This window comes from Pongo abelii, chromosome 1 (assembly GCF_028885655.2).
Source record: "Pongo abelii isolate AG06213 chromosome 1, NHGRI_mPonAbe1-v2.0_pri, whole genome shotgun sequence".
Lineage (NCBI taxonomy): Eukaryota > Metazoa > Chordata > Mammalia > Primates > Hominidae > Pongo > Pongo abelii.
In genome coordinates, this window is record NC_071985.2 from 89,602,007 (window position 1) to 89,627,103 (window position 25,097).

The 25,097-nt window shown below is 44.5% G+C and overlaps 1 long non-coding RNA gene across 2 annotated transcripts; it reads left to right on the plus strand.

The window, feature by feature from the left end:
- Positions 1-467: 467 nt before the first annotated feature.
- Positions 468-11,564, plus strand: LOC134760804 (uncharacterized). Of its 2 annotated transcripts, XR_010138793.1 has the most exons (4): positions 468-535; positions 7,616-7,943; positions 8,048-8,314; positions 10,332-11,564. It is a non-coding gene; the product is annotated as an uncharacterized LOC134760804 (long non-coding RNA). The 2 variants fall into 2 exon arrangements; XR_010138792.1 differs by having other exon boundaries at positions 8,048-11,564.
- Positions 11,565-25,097: the final 13,533 nt, after the last annotated feature.

Sequence of the window (25,097 nt, forward strand, 5' to 3'; positions counted from 1 at the left end):
AGGTGAGGTAGATGACAGAGACTAGGGCAATCCAATCAGTAAGATTGCCTGAGGGAGTAGAGCTGCATTTACAAAAACAAGAAATCCTAAGGGGACTGCTTTAGAAGCAGTCTGTGGTGACTGGAGTCCAAGCTGTGAGACTTGGTGACAGAGCGCGACCAGGTAGGTTGGCAAGACACAAGCCAATCATGAAGGGCCTTGTCCACAAGGACTTTGACCCCGGACTTTAGCCTTGTGGGGGTGGTACACCCCTGAGGGGTTTAAAGCAAGGCCGTGATGTCACCGGCGTTGGCTTCTAAATAGCTCGTTCAGGCGCTTCTCACCCGTCTTTCTTTTGCGTCCCCTCATCTTCATATCTTGTGACACATAAACTACATGTGATTAAAGTGGTGACACTAAAAACAGGAACTGGTAGTAGGCTGACATTTACGCATGCATAGTCCGTCATCTGCTGCCATGTGACAAGTAGTTCTGCAGGTGCACTTTATGGCCCATTCTCTACCACGGTTCTTGCTCCTCCTTGGTCTTTTCATAGGTAAGTTCCCCCTTCCACTGCCTCCCAGCCTCGTCTATTTGCTACGTACACTGGTTTACTCTAGGCATGTGCAATTTTCATTGAGGTGCTACCTCTATGGGAGCCAGGCTTTGTGTGTGTGTGTGTGTGTATGTGTGCGCACATGCGCGTGGGTGCGTGACTCTGTGCGCATGTGCTATAAACTCAGGTCATGCAGCTCTAGACGGTGTCCTTGTGACCCTCACATCTCTTTGACTAATGTATCACAAGGAGTCTGAGCATTTCCAGAGAGGCTGAATTGTGGAGGCATGAGATGGAGGATGAGCCACAGTCAGTTCCAAGACGCATGTAGTCTGCATCATGCCATTTCAGTCATGTTTCCAGAGATGTCCAGGTTTTTAAAGACCTGTGGGGATGTAGTGCCTTGGGATTTGTGTTTTGTATCTGGTCCTCTTGCATCTCTTTCCCCTTCCTCCCTCTCCTGCCAGCTGCTGGGAGTCACCCTTCACCCTGAGTTGGGCCTTTCATGTCCCATAAGTGGTTTCAGTGGGGGAGCTCAAGCCTGGCACACAGTGGTAATTCCTGTCCCTGTGGATTCTCACTGCTCACCTCTAAGGACCTGAGAGATGGCAGGGGGATGGGCCTGGGACTTGGAGGCTAGGGGAACACAGATCTTGAGATATTCATGATGAGGGGACAGGTTCTGCTCTTAGTCTCCAGAGTTTCAAGCTTTCACTTTTATTCTCCATCAGGGGAAAACCAGCACGTTCTGTTCTTAGAGTCACCTGCGTTCAGGGTTGTTTTCACCCCAGCCTTTAGGGCTCTCCTTTAACAAACTGATGAATCCCCTAGATGTGTTTAAACCTTGATAGTTCATCAAGAACTTTAACTTAAATCTTTAAAAACGTGGCTCACACATGTAATCCCAGCACTTTGGGAGGCCGAGGCAGGTGGATCACCTGAGGTTGGGAGTTTGAGACCAGCCTGATCAACATGGAGAAACCCCATCACTACTAAAAAATACAAAATTAGCCAGACATGGTGGTGCATGCCTGTAATCCCAGCTACTCAGGAGGCTGAGGTAGGAGAATTGCTTGAACCCAGGAGGTGGAGGTTGCGGTGAGCTGAGATCGTGCCATTGCACTCCAGCCTGGGCAACAAGAGCAAAATTCCATCTCAAAAAAAAAAAAAAAAGTGATCCCTATAACAGTCTTGTGATATGGATAAGGCAGGTAGCATTTCACCCATTTTATAGATGATAGACTGAGGCTCAGAGAGATTACGTGGCATCTTCCAGTGATCTGCGAAACTGAAAGTCAGCACAGCCCAACTGTAGAAATGTAGGAGCAACAAAGAGTGTCTCAGAGAACCACAGTGTCCCTGACCAAAGACAGAACTGAAACCAAGAAGCTGGATTACTGCAATGTTTCTCACACCTGCGCTTTTCCTCTTGCAATGTGGAGCGTGCATATCGGTGTTTTCCTCCCTCCACAGCATCTGGGCCAGGCCCTTGGTAGTCACTGAGCACAGGGGCATCTCTTGGGCCCATGGCAAGAGAATGAGTAAGACAAGAGTGACCTTAAAAATGTTCACAGTTCCTCAGTTCAGTTCTAGAAACATCAGTTAAGTCCTCTTGCGTGCCAGGTCCTATGCTGTGTGTGGCTAGGGAAAAGTGGGTGCCAGTGTGACACAGGAAAGAATTTGGCATGGGAAGGCCTGCTGCCGGCAGCTGGTATAGTAAACAGAGCCTTGATTCTGGAGACAGACACACCTGGGTTTTAACCTGTACTCTGCTGTTCCTAGCTGGTGACTTTGGGCAAGTTCCTTAAGCTCTTTGAGTCTCATGGTCTTCCATCTATAAAGTGGAGATAGAAGAATACCTACCTTACAAGTTTGTTGGGAGGGCTAAGGAAAGTAATGTGCATAATATGCTTGGCAAAGTGTCTGGCTTTTGGGATTTGTGCCCTGCATTTGATCCTTCTCTGTCTCTTTCTCCTCCTCCCTTGAATCCAGAAACAGGATTCACTGGATTCCCCCAACTACATCTAACTGTGAGGCTAAACTGCTGGCCTTACTTTACCTTGTTACTCAGATATTAATTCCCTCCCAACTTCTCTCCGTGGGTTGCTCATGGGCTCTAGGGAAAGACACACAGCACAGCTATTTGTATGAAGCAGAATGAAGTAAATGCTTGAAACAAAACAATTCAACAAAAGCACAGGCCAAAGGAAACTAAGGGGAAGGCATGGCTAGACCAGAAGTACGGAGCTCAGATAAGGCTGTAACAAGGAAGCAGAATGGAAACCGGGCTAGCGAGTTACCACACTAGAGGGTGCAAGCCGGGGGCAAAGCTGCTTGTTCCAGGTGGAATACCTCTAGCTTAGGTTTCAGGCCTGGGCTGTATTTGGGGAGAGGAATATCTATCTGGTGTCAGCAACACCCTGTGTGGGATGCTTCCTGCTGCCCACTCCAGGCAGTGCCAGAATAGTTAGTTCCATGGAAGAACATAACATTGGGCCAGCCAGTGGAGTCTGGAGAGTGCATCAGGACACTGCATGTCCCCTAGCTTGGTGCACACACCCTCACAAGACAGCAAACACCCTTCCACTCCTCGTGACCACAGCTATTGTCACAGGACCCCTCAGTTCATCTTGGCAAGGAGCCTCATCGTCCAGCCTAAGAAGAAGTTATGTAGCCAGTGCTTCCAGATTCCAATTTCAAATCAGACCCTAGACCCCATGCTGCCTTTTCTGTCTATACACAGCTGTATAGAGAGAAAAGTGTGTAGTAGATCTTGGTCAGCTTCAGCATTTCTGCCTCCTGGGACTGCATGTCTGTGCTGCAGAAATACTCTGACAGAGATAGGTCATGCTACTGAGGAGTGGTTTTCAAAATTGCTCTACAAGAGTTCTGACTGGTTTTGGTGAGGATGCAAACAAGGTGCATTCACTAATTTATTCCAGTGATGTAAAGTGTCTTTAATAATACTAATAGTGGATTGAAGTGAATTATAATAATTCACAATACTTACAGTAACTACTAATAGTGAATAGTATTTACTTGCATTATTTCATTTAACCCTCACAAAATCCTAGAAGATGGCCTTTCCTGTTTTTCACAGGTAAGAAACTGAGATTCAGAGAGTTTTAGCACCTGCCCAAGATCACACAGCTAGTACCTGGTAGAGCAAGTTTGAACTCGGGCAGTCTGACTGGCTCCCCAGTGCTTACACTCTTCTCTTAAATATAGGCTGGGATCCCAACAGCTGCCCCCTGAGCAACCTTAAACTGGCTTGGCCAGCACACCACAAGTTCTCCTGCTCTAGAAAGATGTGTTCCCAGGAATCCTGGCTAGGCCTCAGAGGATGTGACATCTGTTTCAGAAGTGGCTGGACAAAGCCTTCTGGGGATGTGGTCTCGAGCAAGTCACCTAAATTCTTTGTCACTGTTTTCCCATTATAAAATGGGGATAATAATCCCCTCTCAGGCCTGTTGTGACCTTCTGGCGTAGTCAGGCTACCCCCTGAAGCTTCTGTTCTGTGTCTGCATGACCAGGGACTTCCAGAGGGACCACAGCACCCCTAGTGTCACTGGGACCTAGGAGGGTGTGTCGTTCTGCCCCTGCAGCCGCTCTGGACAGCAGGTGGCGACCATCTCCTGGATATCGCGTTCGGTCCCCATGGAGATCGCCACAGTAACCATGGGAGAAGCTGGGGGCCCAGACATCTTTTACCAAGCGGAAACCTGGTCCTCGGGTCGCTTGAGTGTCATGAGTCCAGGTTTATCCCTGCATGCAGATCAGCACCCTGAGCTGGGAGGATGCAGGGCCCTACTGAGCCCATGTTATCCTGAGGATTTCCGGCAGCACCCTCACCTGGGAGTATCATCTGCAAGTCTACAGTGGGTGTCTTAGAGATGGCAGCCGTGGGTGAGGCAGTGTCAGCCTCTCAGTCATTTCTACAGCTTTAGTAACATTCGCAATTTGCAAGACTAATTTATGCACACTGTTTTGTTTTTGTTTTTAAAGATATGTAAGTTAGAGTTGCCTGAGAGAATCTCCTGAAAAATGTCAAGCCTCAGGACCTACCCTAGACCACCTGAAGCAGAGTTCTTGGGACAGTAGTGGTCAGAGATTGGGATTTCAGGCCCTGAGAACTGAGTTTTTCCACAACCTCCTCTTGTGGCCTGGAGCTTCCTCATTACTAAAATGGGAACAATATCTTCTTGTGAGAGTGAAAACATATGAAAGTGCTTTGGAAAGGCCTATGCAGATGCAGAGGGATGCTCTTATCAAATTCCTTAAAGAAATTTAAAAAATTTTAGCAGGAGAAACTACAAAGGAAGCAATGGGGTGGGTATCAAGCACACACAGCACCGAGAAAGGCCTATGAAAGATGCTACGCTGAGCCACTTTGAGATTCAGACAGTTGATCATTCATATAATGAATGGAAGAGTAGCCAAGGGTTCCAGATCCCTGGGCACTTGTCCCACACCAGAAAAGATGACACTGAAACAAAAGGGGCCAGATGGCTGCAGTGGGAGCCGTGGAATACCCAGATGCCGAGGGGCCAATTCTACCTGCAGCAAAGAGGACTTAGAGACCGCAACTGTGTTCTGAGGACAGGAAGTCCCATACTGCATCAGAATCCCAGGGGCAAGGGGAAATAGTCTCATGACAGCCTCCCAGGGGAGATGGCTTCAAGGCTGTGCCTCACAGGCCACCTGAACTCTTGTGTTCTGGGTGGATCACAAGGCGTTTTGCCAAGACCCAGTTTAGCAGAGGTTGAAACCTTTGCCTGAGAGAGATGTGCAAGGTCTCCGGGTGCTATGGCAGAGCCGTTCCCCTGCAGTGAGCGAGGGGGACAGGTGATGAGTGAGGATGGACATGGGAAGGCCAGCAGAGAACCTTCGCAGACATTTTTCTTGGATTCTGTGATAGGAAATCTTCCTATTAGATGAAGGCACTCTTTTAGTGGAGTTGATGGGGCTGCTCTCTGGTCAGGTCCACACGGCTGGGGAGAAGGCGTGTCTGCCATAAATCAGGCCTGGGCTGGCTATGGCCTGCTTCTCACAACAGGACCAGGGCACAATGGAAGTGGGTTGCTGGGACTTGGGGTTCGGTTGCTCACTGGGGTAGGGTGGGCCCAAAGCTGGTGGGAGAGGCCCTTTGGCCTCGCTGATAGTCATTCTGATAGCACTAACTTAGTGTGGTATGGTGTCAGGTGGATTCTGGGTAGAGGATAGGGTTGTGCCAACCTGTCAGGGGTGGGGTCTTCCAGAGAGCCCTTCTCTCTCTGGGCTGACATCCCAATGGCAAGGCGGTGCTAATGGTCAGGCTCCATCCTTCACAGGGTGTTTCCCGTCACTGCAGCCTCACAACAGCCCTGCCAGTATGCAGGTCAGGGGTTTTCATTTCTAGGAAGGAAACGGAATCTTAGAAAGGGAAAACAAGACACCGATGACATGGAGCTAGAAAGTGGCAGATTTGGGAATCGAACTCAGGTATTCTGATGCTGTACCCTGTGCCTTCATTCTCTGGGTTTCTGGTATGTCACCACATTTATTGGATGGGAAAAGGGCCAATAGAAGTCAATTGGCTTGCATCCCAGGGTCTGATCTATAGGAGACACACTGGGGAGAGCCAGCAGCAAGGTACCCACCTGTGGGAATGTCTAGGCTGCCTTCTCCTGGGAGACAGGCTGGGCCTGTGTGGTCCTACTTTGCACAGTTGAGCTGCCCCTGGGGCTGCAGTCGTGTGGGCCACAGGGCTGAGGCTGAGTATCAGAGTAGCCTTGTTCTATGCAATAGGACTTTGTTGAGTCTGTTTCAGGCCTGGTGTCTGCAGCTGCTCTTCTCGCCTCCCCCAAATCCTTCTGGGTCTGGCCTGGGAGGCTGGTGGACAAATAATGGCGATGTGGACACCTGAAGCACTTAAGAATATCTGGGTCATGGCCCTGGGGCAAGAGGAGACGGCGAGCAGGTCCAAGGGACTGCAAGGGAGTGGGAGAAACCTCAAAGGCACACAGCCACCTCCTCTGGGACTCTTGATCAACACCTGGAAACTCAATGTATGCTGCAGAGCCCCCTACGGGGAAAATATGTAATTACAACACAGCTCTGTGCTCGCATTCCTTTATCTATTCAGGGTAGGGTTGGGAACCTCAGTTTTGGGGTCAAATTCACTGGATTTGGGTCTTGGCTTTACCACTTAACTAGACAAGACTTTGGGCAGGTTATCTAAGCATTCTGAGCCTGTGAAATGGAGTTGATATAACATCTTCCCTGTCTAGTTCACGGAGTTGTTCTGGAAATCAACTGAGATGTTAAGTGACATGGCCTTACATAGCACAAAGTTCTGGAACAGATGTGGGCAGATCCTGCCTCTGCTGTTCCTTCTGTGTATTCAAGGTGATGCAAGGTTTGGGCACCAATGCCGTGCATTTTCTGTCCTGTGAAGTGGAGGCCCAGAGCAGTTTCCCAGTCCTCAGTTTATTCCCTTTTGCACACACAGAGCAGCTGACCTGGCCTCATGTCACACTGAGCTCCAGGATTAGTGAGGATGGATGCTGCATTGTCACTCTCATATGTCATTGACATGTGTGGCAGAGAGCAGAGGAGGCAGTGTGACTTACAGCTGGACACCCCGGGACCCCAGACTGTTGTTGTGTCCTGTGGAGTGTCTGTCCTCAGCGTCTCCTTGAAGCTTGGGGACAGTGCTGTAACTTTTACCTGCGTGGTCAAGAACCCATTCAGTAACAGCAGCTCCCACCCTATCTCAGTGCTTCACTTCTGCATAGGTACCTGGCTCCTCAGTCTGCCCAGGGGCCTGAGCAGCTCTGGGGTTGACAGAGAGGGTGGAAGAAGACGTCCTGGTTCCCTTCAGACCCTGGGGCAAGGGGGCTAACACCGTTGGGAGGGTGGGAGTCTGGGGTAGGGGGGTGTTGGTCTGTGTGGTCATGGCAGCGGGAGGAGAAGACCCACTGGAGCTGGTGGGGAGGCTGGAGGGACTTACACAGGAGGAGCTGGATGGAGCCTGTGGCTTTCCTGACTGGATGGGGAGACACTGATACTGATGTTGTGGGTTCTCTTCTTTGTCTACAGGGTCAGGAACACTGGGAGAAGATACAGTGGGGAAGATATCCTTGGGGAGTTGGCCACTCGGCCCCTGGAGGTCCCAGCAGAGCAAGAGGTAGAAAGTGTTACATGGAGCTCTTGAGAGCGTGTTGCTGTTTTACAACGAGGATGAACAGGCAAACCAGTTCTGGTTCCTGAGACTCAGGGACCCTACAGTGGATGACTGAGCATTCCCCACCACAGCTACTCTCTTCAGATCAGCCCCCTGAGGCTGCAGGACTATAAGCCTATAAGCCTGGGTAACTGCATACTTCCTCAATCATTATCACCAGGGATTTCACCCTGCTTGTCTATGGTAAGGAGGGCTGGAGGGCCCCACATTTGAAATTGAGCTTTCCTCTACCCTGTTTGGCCAGACCGGAGCCTTCTCATAGCTCAAGCTTTCCCTTCTTGGTTCAGAGAGGCTGTAGGAGCTGAACGTCTTTGCCAGCTCCCAGATCATGAAGGATGGGACCTGCTTCATCACCCTGGCCTGCTCCCTGGAACAGGCTGGAGAGAATGTGCAGAACAGCTGGGAGCCTCCTAGTCATAGGGCAGTTGTGTCCCATGGGGGGACCACTCTCAGTGTCCCCTGGATATCTGGGGAAAGTGAGAGCTACCACTGCACTGCCAGGAACCCCATCAGCCAGAGCTCCAGCTCTGTCCTTACCAGACCCCTGTGCTCAGGTAATATCTTTCCTTCTCTGACTCTCTTCTTTATGGCAAGCCTTGGTCTAGTTTCTTAGCATCCCTGCCTCTTTTCCTCTTGGATCCAGGAGCAATTGAAGAAAGGGAGGAGCCAGATTAGTTGGCAGCAGGAAGTGTCTCTGGGGTGGCAGGAGACGAGGGCTCTGGAGCCGCCATCCCAGGGCCCGCTTTGGTCCACCTTTTCTCTGTTAGCCTCGGTCCTCTGTGCCTGACCTGCTGCAGACTCAGCAAGGCATTCAGCTCATTCCTGGGACTCCCTGAGGAAAAGTGCTGCCTCACCCACACTCAACCCTGTACAGCCCACTGAGGAGAGCTTCGAAACCCCTTGCCTGTGTTCTCAGAGTGGCCTTACCACCTCCCCTTGCCTAGAGGTGCTCTGAGAGACACTTGAGGCTGTGCTCTTCTGGCAGGCAAGGGGAGGCCTCTCATGGCGTCCCTGGTCCCATTTGGCTTAGTCATAGGTCATGGCTGGAAACTGTCTTTGTCCAAACATATCCTGTCTCTCCTCTTCTCAGTTGCCTTCTGAAACAGTTGTCTTTCCTGACTCCAGATCTTCAATCATTCATTCTCCACCCGCTTGCCGCTGGTTTGCCCCTCCAACTACATCCTGATGGATAAATTCATTGGCCACTTTTAAATTCTGTTATCCTTGGCTTCTCCCAGCACTTGACACATTAACCTGCTCTCCTTTGTCACCTGGGCTGCTCTCTCCTGGGACATCTTCCCTTGGATCAGGATCCTTCTCAGGACTGGTGCCTCAGGCTTTTCTCCACTCCCCTTGTTTTCTTTCTGTTGCCCAAGGCAGAAATGCCTGTGTCATTTAGGGCCCCTCCTCTTCCCCACCACATCCTGCCATTGCTCACCCTTTCCCTTTATTCCTTGCCTGGACCACTCCACAGACTCCTAACCACTCCTTCCTTCCTTAATCTTTTCCTTCCCAATCATCTTCCAGATTGCACTGCCAGAGGTCTAAGTTAAGAAATGCTTGTGTTACTTTTCAGCTTAAAACCTTATGACATGAGAGGGAATGTGGAAGTGTTGATTAAAGGGTAATAGTTTCAGACAGACAGGAGGAATAGGTTTTGAGATCTATTGCACAGAAGGTGACCATGGTCAATAATAAGGTATTATATAGTTCAAAGTAGCTGAGGGAGTACATTTCAAATGTCTCACCGTAAAAAATGGTAAGTAAGTGAAGATATGTTAATTAATTTGATTTAATCATGCCACATTGTATACATGATCAAAAATCACATTGTTCACCATAAATGCATGCTGCAGTAATTTGTCAATCAAAAATATTAAATATTTTAAAAACTAAAAAAAAGCCTTATGATGTCTGACCACTATCTAAGGTATAAGTATTTTAACAATTATTCATTCATTCAAGCCACAGGTATTTACTGAGCATCTTTTATGAACCCTGTGCTGTTTTAACCATTGTAGATACAATGAAGAAGAGGTCCAGATAAATTTCTACCCCTCATGTAAATCACTGTTACAATCATCACAACCTGCACCTGACTAGCTTTTTGGCCATTTTGTCTTCCAGTCAGTCCTGGGAAATGACTTTGGGAGAGTTCTGTATTTTGTTGTACAAAGACAACATTGAATGTGTTCTATTATGGGCTTGTTGTGTCTGTGCTCTCCACTGAACTGTGAGAAAAACACATTCTTACTGTTCTCTGCATCTCTAATACACAACAAGTAATAGGTATCAAAAAATGTGGGTCTGACAAGTATTTAAAAAGCATCTGCGCTGGATGTTATGGGACACGTGGAGACATGATAATTGGCTATAGACGTTCACAGTCTCCCTCTCTCTCTACGGGGCCTGATGGACATTTCAGCTCCACCCCCATATTCGGCTTCCTGAAGGGGCCTCCAGCCCACCCATGCCTCTGACTTGTCTTCCTTCAAAATCATTTTCCCTGTTTCTCTGTCTTCCTCTCTTCCTTTTCTCCCAATTGCTAACTTGTGGTCATTGTTCATTCAGCCTCCTTTCTACCCCACTCCCTGAGGAAAGAATTTCTTCCTTTTTCGATTCTGGGAGTTTTGGGGATTGAATAGATTTCACCTGGACATGTGGAGAAGCGAAGAAGAGAAGTATGAGATGGCGGCCATCCTGTGAGACACAGAGTTAAAGAAGTTTGCATGTGGAGTGCTGCCTGAGGCCAGCATTTCCTGGTGTGAGAGAAGGACACTGACACTGATTAAGGCATAAACCCCATTTCATTTGCAAACTGAATTCAAAATTATCAGGAAACTGCTACATGTCTTCTGTTTAAAATAATCTGTTTATGTTTTGTCGAAGTGTGTTTTTAAGTGTTCAGAAAGAAAAAGGAGTTTATTTATTTAAGAAAAATGGAATGGAACATAAAAACATTGTTATTGTCACACATATATACTATTAAGTTTTTGTTAATGTTTAAATAACTAGATTCAGCCCAGCTTCAGCTTGAATGTCATCTCCTTGGAGCAGCCTTTGGCCACTATACTTAAGTAGATCTTTCCTCTCATTCATAATCAGTGTATGTTTAAAAAAATTATCTGGAGGCTATTAGGCTGAGATGGCCCTAGCAATCTGGGATTCTACACAAGCAATCAGAAAACCAACTCAGAATAACTTAACCAGTCGGAAACCACCAGGTAATCTCTAAATGGGGAATTCCATTTAAGCCATCAAATATTTTCTTTTCTTCTTTTTATTTTGCATAGAGACAGGATCTAACTCTGTTGCCCAGGCTGGTTTCAAACTCCTGGCCTCAAGTGATCCTCTCACCTTGGCCTCCCAAAGTGAGGAGATTACAGGCATAGACCACCATGCCTGGCACACTTATTTGTTGGTTTACTTATTTATTGTTTATTTCTCTCACAAGGTATTCAGCTCTATGAAGATAAGAACTATTTCTATATATTTTTTTCACAACTAAAAACCCAAAGGGTAATAGTGTTTGGCTTATGATAGATACTTCAACATTTATTGAATGAATGAAAGAATGAATTGGAGTTAAGAATATTTTTTCTTAAGATTTGAAGACTATTAGGAGGTTTTACAAGGATCTAGGGCCTACACCATTGTCTGTTTTCTCTTTCTGCTTTTGATGGAAAGAAGAAGGAAATTAAATCTTTATCCTAAAAGTTTCCTAGAATGCTCAACAGTTAGCAAAAGAAAAAGTTAAAATAAAAAAAATCATTTATGTTTTGTTTTGACAGCAAGCTGCTCTGCAGTGCTAGATAGGTTAATCTAGAATTTGAACCATATATAAATAACAACCAAAAGCAAAATTTAGGTGGGAAACTTTGAGCTTCTCTTTCTTTTTTCTTACTCTCAGTTGATTAGCTCATTTCCTAGTTCATTCACAGAGAGGATTGACAAATATCACCCATTACACACAAAGCTTCCAATCAAGTAGTTAATGACTTATTTGGAAATATAAGTGGGCAGACAGGATCACAAGATATTTGGGGAAAGCCTCTAACATGAAAGACAATCTCCAAATCAAATGAATCAAGGGAAACAAAGAAACTTGGAAGAAAAGAGATAATACAGGGAGCAGGAGAAAATTAAATAAAATCCCTCAAACTTAATATTCTTAGAGACATATAAAAAGATTTTCACTTAAAAACAGAAACAGGGTGCCAGAATAAGAAAAACTGAAAAGTCAGAGAGTAAGAAAGAGCCCTAGTAACAATAAATACATAAATAAAAAGCAGAAATGTCTAAAATTCAATGGAAGTGTTGGAAAATCAAATGGAGAAACTCTCTCAGAAAGTAGAACTAAAGACAAACAGATGAAAATAAAAGAGAAAAATAAGGCCATTAAAGAATCAGCCCAGGAACTCCAACCCCTGGATAACACAGTTCCAGAAAGGGACATGTCTAGGTCTATCTTGTGCTGCTGTGCCAGAATCCCACAGATTGAGTAATTTATAAACAGTAGAATTTTATTTGTCTCCTGGTTCTGGAGACTGGGAAGTCCAAGATCAAGGGGCTGCATCTGGTGAGGACCTTTTTGCTGCATCATAACATGGTGGAAGGCATAACATGATCAGAAAGTGAGTGTGTGTGTGTGTGTGTGTGTGTGTGTGTGTGTGTATGTGACAGAGAGAGAGAGAGGGGAGGGGGCTGAACCCATCCTTTGATAAGGAACTCACTCCCACAATAACTAACCCACTCCCAAGATAATGGCATTAACCTATTCATGAGGGCTCTTAAAGTTCCCACCTCTCAACTCTGTTGTACTGGGGATTAATAGAGGCAGCAGGACCAGAGCACCCAGTGAAAGACATTATCAACTATAGGAAAAACAAAGAATTGTTAGGAAGGAAATTGAATCATTGTACTCTACATGGCTCAAATGCGAATACTTATTGTCATAAATGTTAAATACAGTTTAGCAAAAAGCTATGTTACAACATACTCTGGCGGGATGGGCAGAAAGGCCTGTGTGTTGCTGAGTAGCTAAACAGTGTGGAGGAGAGTGGATAAGAGAGCCAAATACCTGTCTCCATAGCAGGAAGTCAATAACTAATGTCTAAAATCAAGAAAGGGCAGAACAAATATATCATTTCTAAATATCAAGGAAGTATCATGAAAAAAAACAAATAATTGACAGTGGTTGCCAGCACAGCAGTTGCCAGAACAGCAGTTCTGGGTGTAGTGTGGCAGAAGTCTGCTGTTTTTTTTTTTTTTTTAAATTTATTATGTCTTATGCTATTAGTTGAATTTTATAACTATATATGTAGTATTTTGAAAAAAATTAAAATATTAGAAAGCACATGCACCAAGAGATGAAGAACAATAGCAAAAAAGAGAACTCAAAGGTCTAGGAACTTGACTGGGTGGAAATGGGAGGATTTCAATGGGCCACGGGGTTCTACAGGAAGAGTGAATGGTTTAAACAAAGAGGCAGAGACTAATCAGTCAAATTTTAGTTGAAACAAAATTAGAGTTGAATGTCTTTTCTCCAAATCTAGCTCCAATTATACATTCGACAAAATTCAACATTACTGACTAGTTAATATTTATGCTTATTTACAGATATAACAAAATTTCATAGCTAGGGAAGCAGTTCTGGGGCTGTCAGTGATCTTGCTTGTTGTTCCAGACAACTGTCATTCAGGGACTCCAGGTAGCATGATCCTGAGAGCAAATGCACCATTGTTAAAGGCATAGACGTATAAATACAAACCTCTGCCACAGACCACTATTCACTCTTTGCGTCTGAAGAGAACCAGAACCCCTTAACTCTTGGGTGGCAGCCTGCCATCTGAATGTGAAGGAGAAGGAAGAATTAGTACAATACCTGTTTTTGAGCTCTTCAAGTCACCAGCATTTTGTAGGAGTGGAATGCTTCATCTCCTGGCCCCTAACCTCGGGGTAGCAAAATGAGAAGCTAATGCCTGCTGGAAAAGGTCCCAAGATACTGAAAGCTCTGAGATTGCACTAGAAGAGAGGAGCTCAAATCCTGCCACTTACCCACAAAGAGCCAGGGAAGTGGGTGTCTACTGGAAATTGTTTTAGGTGTGAAGTATGAACTGTATGTATCTGAAGGCTTCCTGCCTTGGTGCTGCCAGATGCCCTTGCTGTGTGACAGGAGGAGGTGAGAACAGGTAGAAAGAAGAGGAAATGACTAATGACCCTCAGGAGCAGATTGATTACCACCCTATGAAAGAGTAAGTTGACAGTTCAGACTATGCAAAAACAAATTGTTGGAAAAGCCCACTTCATTTTTCTTATCCGAAAAGTAAACAGATTGCTACAATCTGGCATCTCTGTAGTTTTACCCACTCTCTCCACACCCCAAAGTACAGCCATTAAAGCCCCACGGTCACTACACATGTCTCTGTGTTGTGACCTTGCTTTTCTTTCTCCCTGAGGGGACTCATTGACCTTTCTCCATCTGGCTCAATCTGTGTCAAGCTGCTTCTTGACCCATTTGTTTTTCCATCAGTTCTGAGCTCTTTGAAGTTAGGGGTCATGCTTTATCCATCCCTGCTTCTTGGCCATAGCACATAGTTGGTGCTCACTAAATACTTGCTGAGACACTTGTCAACTAAAGAAAAGCCAAGTTTTTAAAGAATTAAAGTTAGTTTTATTTACTCTTACTGAGGTTGGCAACCCAGAAGAGTCTTTGAAAGAGTTTCTGTTAGACTGCTCCAAAGCAGTGTTTCAGCCTACAGCTTACACACAAGGTGACAGACATTCTGCCTGTGCTCAAAAGTTATGTAAGAGCAAAATTTCACCAAAGTTTGGGTGCAAGGGTACATCTAGTTATAGATTACAGAGGCATAAAGATTAATCCTGTCAGCCACCATTATTTTATGTACAGCAAAAACACAAAGGCCAGGATCATTGAATTTATCTTTTCTAAAAATGCAGTGATTTAGGTAAGAGATGTGGTAACCTGGGTCCACCCTTCTTATCATCTTCAGGGCATCCTTCGGAAGGGCTGTCCTCAGTCACTGAGTCAGGGGCTTTGTGAAATTCTGCTGGCAGCTGAATGAGCAAACATGGCCTCTTATGTTTGCTACTTTGTGTTACAGAGTAAGTGAATGTAAAACAAAAACAAAAACAGAATGAATGAATGAAAGTCTCTGTGAGAGAAGCAACCTATCCATTGCTGTTTGCCTTTCCCACAGTTCTGGGTTTGGCTAGCGAGAGTTCACATCCCTGCTGATGTTTATTTTAAATTTCGAAGCAATAAGGAAGTTCAAAAATGGACACAAAATTCAGGGGTATCTATTTCCTTTCTATTCATACAGCCTTATATTTTGCCTTCTAAGCTATTCTTTTCCTTGTATTCTTTTTAGACTCTCATTCAGATTATGTTACCTCAATATTCTTCCCTTAGAAGACTTTAAGAAGCAGATTCCATTCAACAGTTTTACTCTACAGAAATACTGTGTGTAAGGCCGGGTGCGGTGGCTCATGCCTGTTATCCCAGCACTTTGGGAGGCCGAGGCAGGGGGATCACCTGAGATCAGAGGTTTGAGACCAGCCTGGCCAACATGGTGAAATCGCATTTCTATTAAAAATACAAAATTTAGCTGGGTGTAGTGGTGCACACCTGTAATCCCAGCTCCTCAGCTACTCAGGAGGCTAAGGGAGGAGAATTGCTTGAACCTAGGAGATGGAGGTTGCAGTGAGCCAAGATTGCACCACTGCACTCCTGCCTGGGCAACAGAGTGAGACTCCATCTCAAAAAAAAAAAAAAAAAAGAAGAGGAAATACTGTGTGTTTTCCTCAGTGTTCATGAAGCTTAATGTGCAGGTATTTTCATAAGGTTCTATATTTTATTGAAAAACAGACAACAAAACAAGAAACAGACCAGTAAAACGGCTGAATATGTGCATGGTTTGCCAGCTGGGCCAACAGGAGGCAGCAGTGAGCTAACCCAGGGCTTGCTGTGTGGCGTGGAGGATCCTGTTACCACCAGCCTGCATTGTGACCTTGCTTTTATTTTCTCTCTCTGAGATGAGGGAGTTAGACTACATGATCCTTAGAATCTCTTCCAGCTCCAAAATTCTCTGAGTAAGTTTTAAATAGACGTTTGGGACTGATTTAGGTCTGGGAAGAGAAAAGTGAAGGAAACAGACAAAAATTCCCTACGTTTATGAAGCTTACATTCCCATGGGGCCTTCCAGACCCTACGGTCGTCATAGCGGCGAGGAGGCTGTCCGGATTGGAGGGTATGAGGCTGGGTAGGAAGTCAGACCAGGGCTTGACCAGTAGGCATCAGATAGATCCAGGGACCAGGCAAAGCAGGAAATGAATGAAATTCACTGGGGCCAAGTGAGATGGGAGCAGGGAACAGGCTCTCCACAGGGCCAGGCAATCAGAGGGATTGTGCTGGGTCCCTGACTGACCAGGAGGAGACAGGCAGAGTTGTACCCACAGGACAGTTGGGCCTGCAGCACCTCCAGAACCAGAAAGTCCGTTTAGCAGCCTGACTCAGCAGGTCTTGCTTCTGCTCCTGGGGAGATGCACAGGTCCCAGCATGCAAGTGACTGGGAGGGAACATGGAGAACACAGCAAAGAGGAGGAGCTAGAAAGAGCACTGGAGGAGTGAGGGGAGGAACAGCTCGGAGCCTTATAGCTGACAAGCCTTCTGTTAGGATGGCGTGAATGAGTGAATGACACAGAGGGGAGTGTTTGCTACTTTGCTTGACCTGTGAGCACTGGTCAGCTGCCTCTTATTATATGCCTCAAATTTATAATGATATGATTAACTGCTATTCTCAGGTCTTCAGTTACTCTTTATACTTAAAGTTCTAGAGGCTCAGTTCTGAATGGAATCTATATAATTAGCCAGTAGTCTCTTTATGATGAGGTAACTTCTGTCGAAGGACTGTGATGTTATACTCTGCTGAACACTTTATGTGTATGATTATCTTTACCTTTAATCTCACTACAATCCTATGAGGTAGAAAGTATCTTTCACATTTTATAGAAGAGAAAACTGAGGTTCCAAGAAGCTAAGCATTTTGCTCATGGTCATAGGTCTAAGAGAAGATACATGATGTCCAGAGTTGCTTTCTCTTTCTCTCTCTCTTTATTTCTTTCTTTCTCTCTCTCTCTCTCTCTCCTCCCCTCTCTGTATCTCTTTCTCTCTCCTCTCCAAGTTTTCAGGGTGGTGAAAGTAATGCAGATTAGTGACTAACCACTGTGGGTAGCATGGGTTTTTTCTTCTTTTTCCCCTTTTTAATTACACATCCTTTCCTTTCATTTTCCTGGTGCTCTAAGCCAGCTCACCCCTGTTTTTTTATTCTGCCTTGTTTGGGATGGAGGTGGTATGCATGGAAGAGCAAAAGCAAAAACTTTAGGTAGCCTCAGCCCTAAAGTGGAGCCAGGATCCACACCACTGTCTCCTCTTAACTGCCTCAACTACTCAACCACTTGCCTTGCTGTCTGCCCATCTTTGAAGTTGAGATCTTAGGATTAGCCTCTGGGCCTCACCTTCATCTCTCCCTGTCCTCATCTTGTTTGCTTTCTTCCCAGACTAACTCAGCTCCAGGATTGTCCCTTCCGGAAGCTATCCCATGGGGCTGTCCCAGGCTTATACAGGATCTACCTTGGCAGAGGGAAAACAACTCTTGGTCCTTGTCATGGTAAATTTTATGTGTCAACTTGACTGGGCTAAGGGATGCTCAGATACCAGATAAAACATTGTTGCTGGGTGTTTTCAGAGGACATCAGCATTGGAGTCAGTAGACGGAGTAAAGAAGATTGCCCTCACCAATGTGGGCAGGCATCACACATCTATCGAGGACCTGAATAGAACAAAAAGGCAGAGAGAGGGATAAGGAAGGACTTGTTAAAGATTACAAAATTATAGCTAAATAGAAGGAATAAGAGGAATAAGTTATAGTGTTCTATATCACTCTAGGATGACTATAGTTAACAATAATGTACAGTTTTAGATAACTAGAAGGAGGATATTGAATGTTCCCAACACAAAGAAATGATAAATGTTTGAGATGACAAGTATGTTAATTACCCTTATGTTATCACTACAAATTATATGGCTCTAAACATCACTACGTACTCCACGAATATGTACAATTATTATTTGTCAATTAAAAATATATACGTACCATGGAATACTATGCAGCTATAAAAAAGAATGGGATTATGTTTTCTGTGGGAACATGGATGGTGCTGGAGGCCATTATCCTTAGCAAACTAACACAGGAACAGAAAACCAAATACCGCATGTTCTCACTTATAAGTGGAAGCTAAGTGATAACTCATGGACACAAAGAAGGGAACAACAGACACTGGGGCCTACTTGAGGGTGGAGGGTGGGAGGAGGGAGAGGAGCAGAAAAAAATAATGATTGAATAGTAGGCTTAGTATCCTGGAGATGAAATAATCTACCTGACAATCTACCCCCATGACACGAGTTTACCTATATAAAACACCTGCATATATACCCCTGAACCTAAAATAAAAATTAAAAAAATAAAATAAAAACAGAAAGGTGAAGGATGGAAGGAAATTAGTTTCTTTGCTTGAGCTGAGACATCCATCTTCTCTTCCCCTCAGACATTGACACTTCTGGTTCTTGGACTTTTGGACTCAGACTGAGGCTTACACCATTTGCCTCCTAATTCTAAGGTCTTCAGGCTTAAACGGAATTATACGACTGGCTTTCCTGGTTCTCTGGCTTGTAGACAGCAGATCATTGGACTTCCTTGACTTCCATAACTGTATGAGGCAATGACTATAATAAATCTTTATACATGTATATATCTCCATCCTATGGGTTCTGTTTCTCTGGAGAACCCTGACTAATATAGAGTTTGGTACTGACAGTGGTTCTACAGGAAACAATTTTAAGAATGGTTTTTCTGAATTGGCTCTGGAGTCTCTGGAATTGGCTCTCTAATCTGATTAGAGTTAAAGATACTAATGACTCTATTTCTAGTAGTAAGGAAAGCAGTGATAGTCTGTGACATACACTATTTATATACAGATAGGAAAAAATCTGCACTGAATACTTCTAATCAACTTATATCTAATCACTTATATGAAGGAAGGAGTTCATTTACTCTGTACATGATACTTTCAAACATTTTTAGAAAATGAGAGAATATAATGACATTGGTTGGTTTCTCCTAATATCAATGGACAAAGTGGTGAAAGAAAGGGATGAGCTTGGGGATTTAAATTCCCCACTGGAGGCTGGGCCCGGTGGCTCATCCCTGTAATCCCTGCTCTTTGGGAGGCCGAGGTGGATGGATCACCTGAGGTTAGGAGTTCGAGACCAGCCTGGCCAACATGGTGAAAGCCCGTCTCTACTAAAAATACAAAAATTAGCCGGGTGTGGTGGCAGGCACCTGTAGTCCCAGCTACTTGGGAGGCTGAGACAAGAGAATTGCTTGAACCTGGGAGGTGGAGGTTGAAGTGAGCCGAGATGGTGCCACTGCACTCCAGCCTGGGTGACAGAGTGAGACTCCATATATATATGTGTGTGTATATATATACATATATATATATATATCCCAACTGGAGCATGGTATAAATGACCTAAAAGCTTGTAGTGTGCCCTGAAGAAGAGACTTATCTCCTGTAGCTGAAAGGCTGAAAACCAAATGGAGAACCTCATCCTGTGATTGGCTGAATTACAATACAAGTTGAACTCCCAAATTTGCAGGGTGTCTACTGTTAAAGTGATGGCATTCATTGGGAAAGAATGATATCCTGTAAGTTGAGAAAGAGACATTGGGAATACCATGATAGAGCTGGGGATATTCAGTCCCTATATGCTTATGAACTTTCTTTGCCAGTGGAAAAGTCCTCCTTCATCCCCAGTGAAAGTAGCCTCTCCACCTACAGTGGTCTTGGCCTTTCCACCTCCTTCTGAGGTGCTGCATTGCCAAAGAAAAGAGTAATGCCTTCCCCTAAGGCAATTGCCATGCAAAACACTGCTGATTCAGGACCCACTCTCCCCACCCCTCTTTGCTTTGAGACCTATAACTAAACTCAAGTCCCAGGAGGCCCCTAAAGATGAGGTACAAAGTGGGACCCATGAGGAGGTGCACTATACTCCAAAAGAACTACATGAGTTTTCTAACTTACATAAGTAAAAATCTGGGAAACCTGTGGGAATGGATAATAAGGGTGCGGGGTAATGGTAGAAGGAACATAAATTTGGGTCTCACTTTATTTATCAGTTAATATGCTGACTAAGCAGAGATTCCACATTTAGCGTTGCAGCTCATGATGTTTGAAAGGGCCCAAGAGGTTGTCTGGTAGATTGAAATCATGGACCAAAAATTTACCCATCGTAAGAAATGGAAATGCCTGACCTCCCTTGTTTAGTGTAGAGAAAAGGATCAGAGACCTTGAGAGATTCAAATGTTAGAGTGAATATATTATTTAAGACTTACTCACCCACACTGGAAGTATCCAGAAGACATAACTTTTACAAATTATGATAAATAAATTTATGAGGGGAGCCCCAGCATCCTTGGAGAGCTCCACGATCACTCTTCACTTTGATTAGATCTTACAGTGGGAACCACAGCCACTCAATTGGAAAACCTAAACACAATAGGAATAATTGGACCTTAGGTGGCAGGAGCCAAGTGTGGTATTGAACCGCCAAAGGCAAAGTGGGAGTAGTTACCATAATAGACAGCAGAGTCAAAGCAGCAATCAGAATAGTCTGACTTGTGCAGACCTGTGGCACTAATGAGGTAATTATGGTGTTCCTAGAAGAAAAACAGTAGGAAGCCTACTAAATTCTTACTTGATTTGTATAAGAAAAAAAAATTTAGATCAAGTGAACAAAAGTTTAACTCAATTCATAAAAACAGTCACAGTCCCTGAATCAATTCCCAGACTTGAGCCAGTTTACAGATGCAAAACCTGTTGAATAAGGGGGAGACCGAGTTCTCTGGAGGAAGGACCCTGGTACACAACAGAATATTCATATTGTTAATCTTTCTCCCAGCCTTCTCCAAAAGGACCTACAGCCTTTAACTATGGTAACAGTGCATGGGGGAAAAGGAAATAGTCAGATCTTTTGAGAACTATTGGACACTGGCCCTGAACCGACACTGATTTCAGAAGACCAAAACATCACTGTGGCCCTTCGATCAGAGTAGGGGCTTATGGAGATCAAGTGTGTTTTAGCTCAGATCCATTTCCCAGTGGGTCCAGTGGGTCCCTGAGCCTATTCTGTTGTTATTTTCCTAGTTCCTGAATGCATAAGTAGAATACACACAGTGAGCAGCTTGCAGAGTCCCCACATTGGTTCCCTGACCTACGGAGTGAGGGCTGTTACGGTGGGAAAGACAAAGTGGAAGCCATTAGAAATGCGTGTACCCAGGAAAATAGTAAATCAAAAGCAGTACCACATCCCTGGGGATTGCAGAGATAGGTGCCATCACTGAGGACTTGGAATATGCAGGGATGGTGATTCCCACTACATCCTCGTTGCTCTCCTATTTGGCCTGTGCAAAAAACAGATGAATCTTGAAGAATGACAGTGCATTATCATAGGTTTAACTAGGTGGTCACTCCAGTTGCAGCTGCCATACCAGATGTGGTTTTATTGTTTGAGTAATTAACATACTCCTTGGTATCTAGCATGTAGCTTTTGTTTTTAAATTGACAAATACCTTTTTTTTATTTTCTTAAGGCAAATGCCTTTTTCTTCATTCTTATCCATAAGACCCACCAGAAACAGTATGCTTTTAGCTAACAAGGCTAGCAGTATACCTTCACTATCCTACCTTGGGGGAATATCAACACTGTGGCCCTGTGTTATAATCAAATTCAAGGGAATCTTGATCACCTTTCCCTTCCACAGGATATGACATTTGTCAGTTACATTCATGACATTATGCTGATTTGACCTAGTGAGTGAGAAGTGACATCTAGTCTAGACCTATTGGTAAGACCTCTGCATGTCAGAGGGTGGGAGATAAATCTGACTAAAATTCAGGGGTCTTCTACCTCGGTGAAATTTCTAGGGGTTCAGCAATATGGGGCAGACAGAGCTATCCTTTCTAAGGTGAAAGATAACTTGTTACATCTGGACCCTCCTGGAACCAAGAAAGAGGCACAATGCTGAGTGATCCACTTTGGATTTTTGAGACAACATAATCCTCATTCTGGCCCATTTACCTAGTGATCAAAAAAGCTTCCAGTTTTGGGTGGGGCCCAGAACAAGAGAAGGCTCTGTAACGGGTCTAGGCTGCTGTGTAAGCTGTTTTACCACTTGGGCCACATGCTCCAGCAGATCCAATGGTGCTTGAAGTGTCAGCAGCAGACATGGGTATTGTTTGGAGCCTTTGTCAGGCCTCTATAGGTGAATTACAGCACAGGCCTTTAGGATTTTGGAGCAATGCCCTGGAGTCAGCTGCAGATACTTACTCTCCTTTTGAGAAAGAGCACTTGGCCTATTACTGGCCCTTAGTAGCAACTGAATGTTTGACCAAATTACCATATGATCCTGAGCTGCCCATCTTAAACTGGGTATTATCTGATCCCCTAAGCCATAAATTTTGGCATACAAAGCAATAGTCCATCATCACATGGAAGAGTTATATACATAATGAGGCCAAGCAGGCCCTGAAGGTACAAGTAAATTACATAAAGAAGTGGCCTAAATACCCATGGTCCCCATTCCTGCTACACTACTTTCTCTCTCCCAGTCTGAATCTATGGTCTCATGGGTAGTTCCATATGCTTAATTTACAGAGGAGAGAAGATTGGAGAAGATTCAGGCCTGGAATACAGATGGTCCTGTATGACATGCAAGCACCGTCTGAAAGTGGACAGCTGTAGCACTGCAGCCTTTTTCTGGGATATCCCTGAAGGACAGTGGTGAAGGAAGATCCTCCCAAGTGTGCCAGACTTGAACAGTGCACCTGGTTGTGTACTTTGCTTGGAAGAAGATATGGCCAGATATATAATTATATACTGATTCATGAACAGTAGCCAACACTTTGGCTAAGTGGGCAGGAACTTGGAAGGGTCATGACCGGAAAGTTGGTGACAAAGAAATTTGGGGAGTAGGTATCTAGATAGATCTCTCTGAATGTGCAAAAGGAGTGAAGATATTTGTGTCTAATGTGAGTACTTACCAAAGGGTGACCTCAGCAGCGGATGATTACAATAATCAAGTGGATAGGATGACCCATTTTATGGATACCAGTCAGCCTCTTTCTCCAGCCACCCCGACGAGCTCATAAAAAAAGTGGCCATGGTGGCAGGGATGGGGTTTTTCATGAGCTCAGCAACATGAGCTCCCACTTACCAAGGCTTACCTGGCAATGGCCACTGGCTATGTTCTCTGTCAGTAGCAGAGACCAACACTAGGTCCCCAATATGGTACCATGCTCCAAGGTGATAAGTCAGTTACCTTGTGGCAGGTTGAATACATTGGACCACTTCCATCATGGGGCAGTGTTTTGTCCGTACTGTAATAGACACTTAATCTAGATATGGATTTGCCTTCCTTATGTGCAATGCTTCTGCCAAAACTACCATCTGTGAACTTACAGAATGTCTTATCCACCATTATAATATTCCACACAGTATTGCTGCTGATCAAAGAACTCATTACACAGCAAAAGATTGCAGCAATGGGCCCATGTGCTTAGAATTCTCTGGTCTTGCCATGCTCATCATCGTTCTGAAGCAGTTGGCCTAATAGAACAGTGGAACGGGCTTTGGAAGACTCAGTTACAGCATGAGCTAGGTGGCAATACTGGTTTAGTTTGTTCTTGATGCTATAACATAATGTCTTAGACTGAGTAATTTATTAACAACAGAAATTTATTGCTCACAGTTTTGGAGGCTGGAAAGTCCAAGATCAATATACCAGTAGATTCAGTGTCTGATGAGGGCTCTCTGCTTCATAGATGGCCCCTTGTTGCTGTGTTCTCACATGGTGAAAGGGACCAACTGGCCTTCTCAGGCCTTCTCAAGCCTCTTTCCTACAGGCACTAATCCCATTCATGAGGCTAGATCCCTGGTGACCTAATCACTTCCTAAAGGTTCTACCACTTAATACTATCATATTGGGCAATAGGTCCCAAATATGAATTTCGTTGGGATACCAACTTTTAGACCATCACATACCTTGCAGGACTAGGGCAAGGTTCTCCAGAAGGTTGTGTGTATGCTTGGAATCAGTGTTCAACATATAGTGCTCTTTCTTCCAATAGCCAGTATTCATGGGTTGTGGAATCAAAGAGATGGCAACAGGAGTGGCACCACCCACTATTACCCCCTAGTGACCCACTAGCAAAAATTTTGCTTCCTGTTCTTGCAACTTTGTGTTTTGCTGGCCTCAATGTCTTAGCTACAGAGGGAGGAATGCTTCCACTAGGAGACACAACAGTTATTCCATTGAACTGGAAGTCAAGGCTGCCACCCGAGCACTTTGGCCTCCTCATGCCTCTGAATCAACAGGCAAAGAAGGGAACTTTGGTGTTGGCTGGGATACTGATCCTGACTGCCAAGGGAGAAATTAGTCTAGTATTTCATAATAGCAGGTAAGGGTCTGGAATACAAAGAGCTCCCTTAGGGGCATCTCTTAGTATTATCATGCCCTGTGATTAACTTCAAAGGAAAACTATGACAATCCAATGCAGGCAGAACTGCTAATGGCCCAGGCCCTTCAGGAATGAAGGTATGGGTCACCCTACCAGGTAAAGAACAAAAACCAGTTGAGGTGCTTGCTGAAGTTAAAGGAAATACAGAATGCGTAGTAGAAAAAGGTAATTGTAAATTTCAGCTACAACCATATGACCAGTTACAGAAATAAGGACTGTAATTGTCATGGATATTTCCTCCTTATTTTGTTATGAATACAATTATGTGTATGTATGTTAGGCAAATATATTTGCTTTCTTTCCTGTCATCTTTTCTTATCATGTAACACAAGATGTATTAAATTTATATCAGTATTTAAGTATTGTTAATTTTACATCATAATATTTAAGTTACAGCTATCAGGAGAAGAGCAAATATTACTCAAAGACTTTACCTCTTCTTCTGGGGAAGAGGCTAGTGTGTTTTCAGTTGTATGCAAGATTGTTGTATCATGCTAGATTGAATTATGGCCTTGTTATTCTCTTTATTTGGAGATTAAGTATGAGTTTTAGGAGATTGGTATGGGTGCCAAATTGACAAGGGGTGGACTCATGATGATGAATTTCATGTGTCAACTTGACTGGGTTAAGGGATGCTCAGATAATTGGTAAAATATTATTTCTGGGTGTGTCTGTGATGATG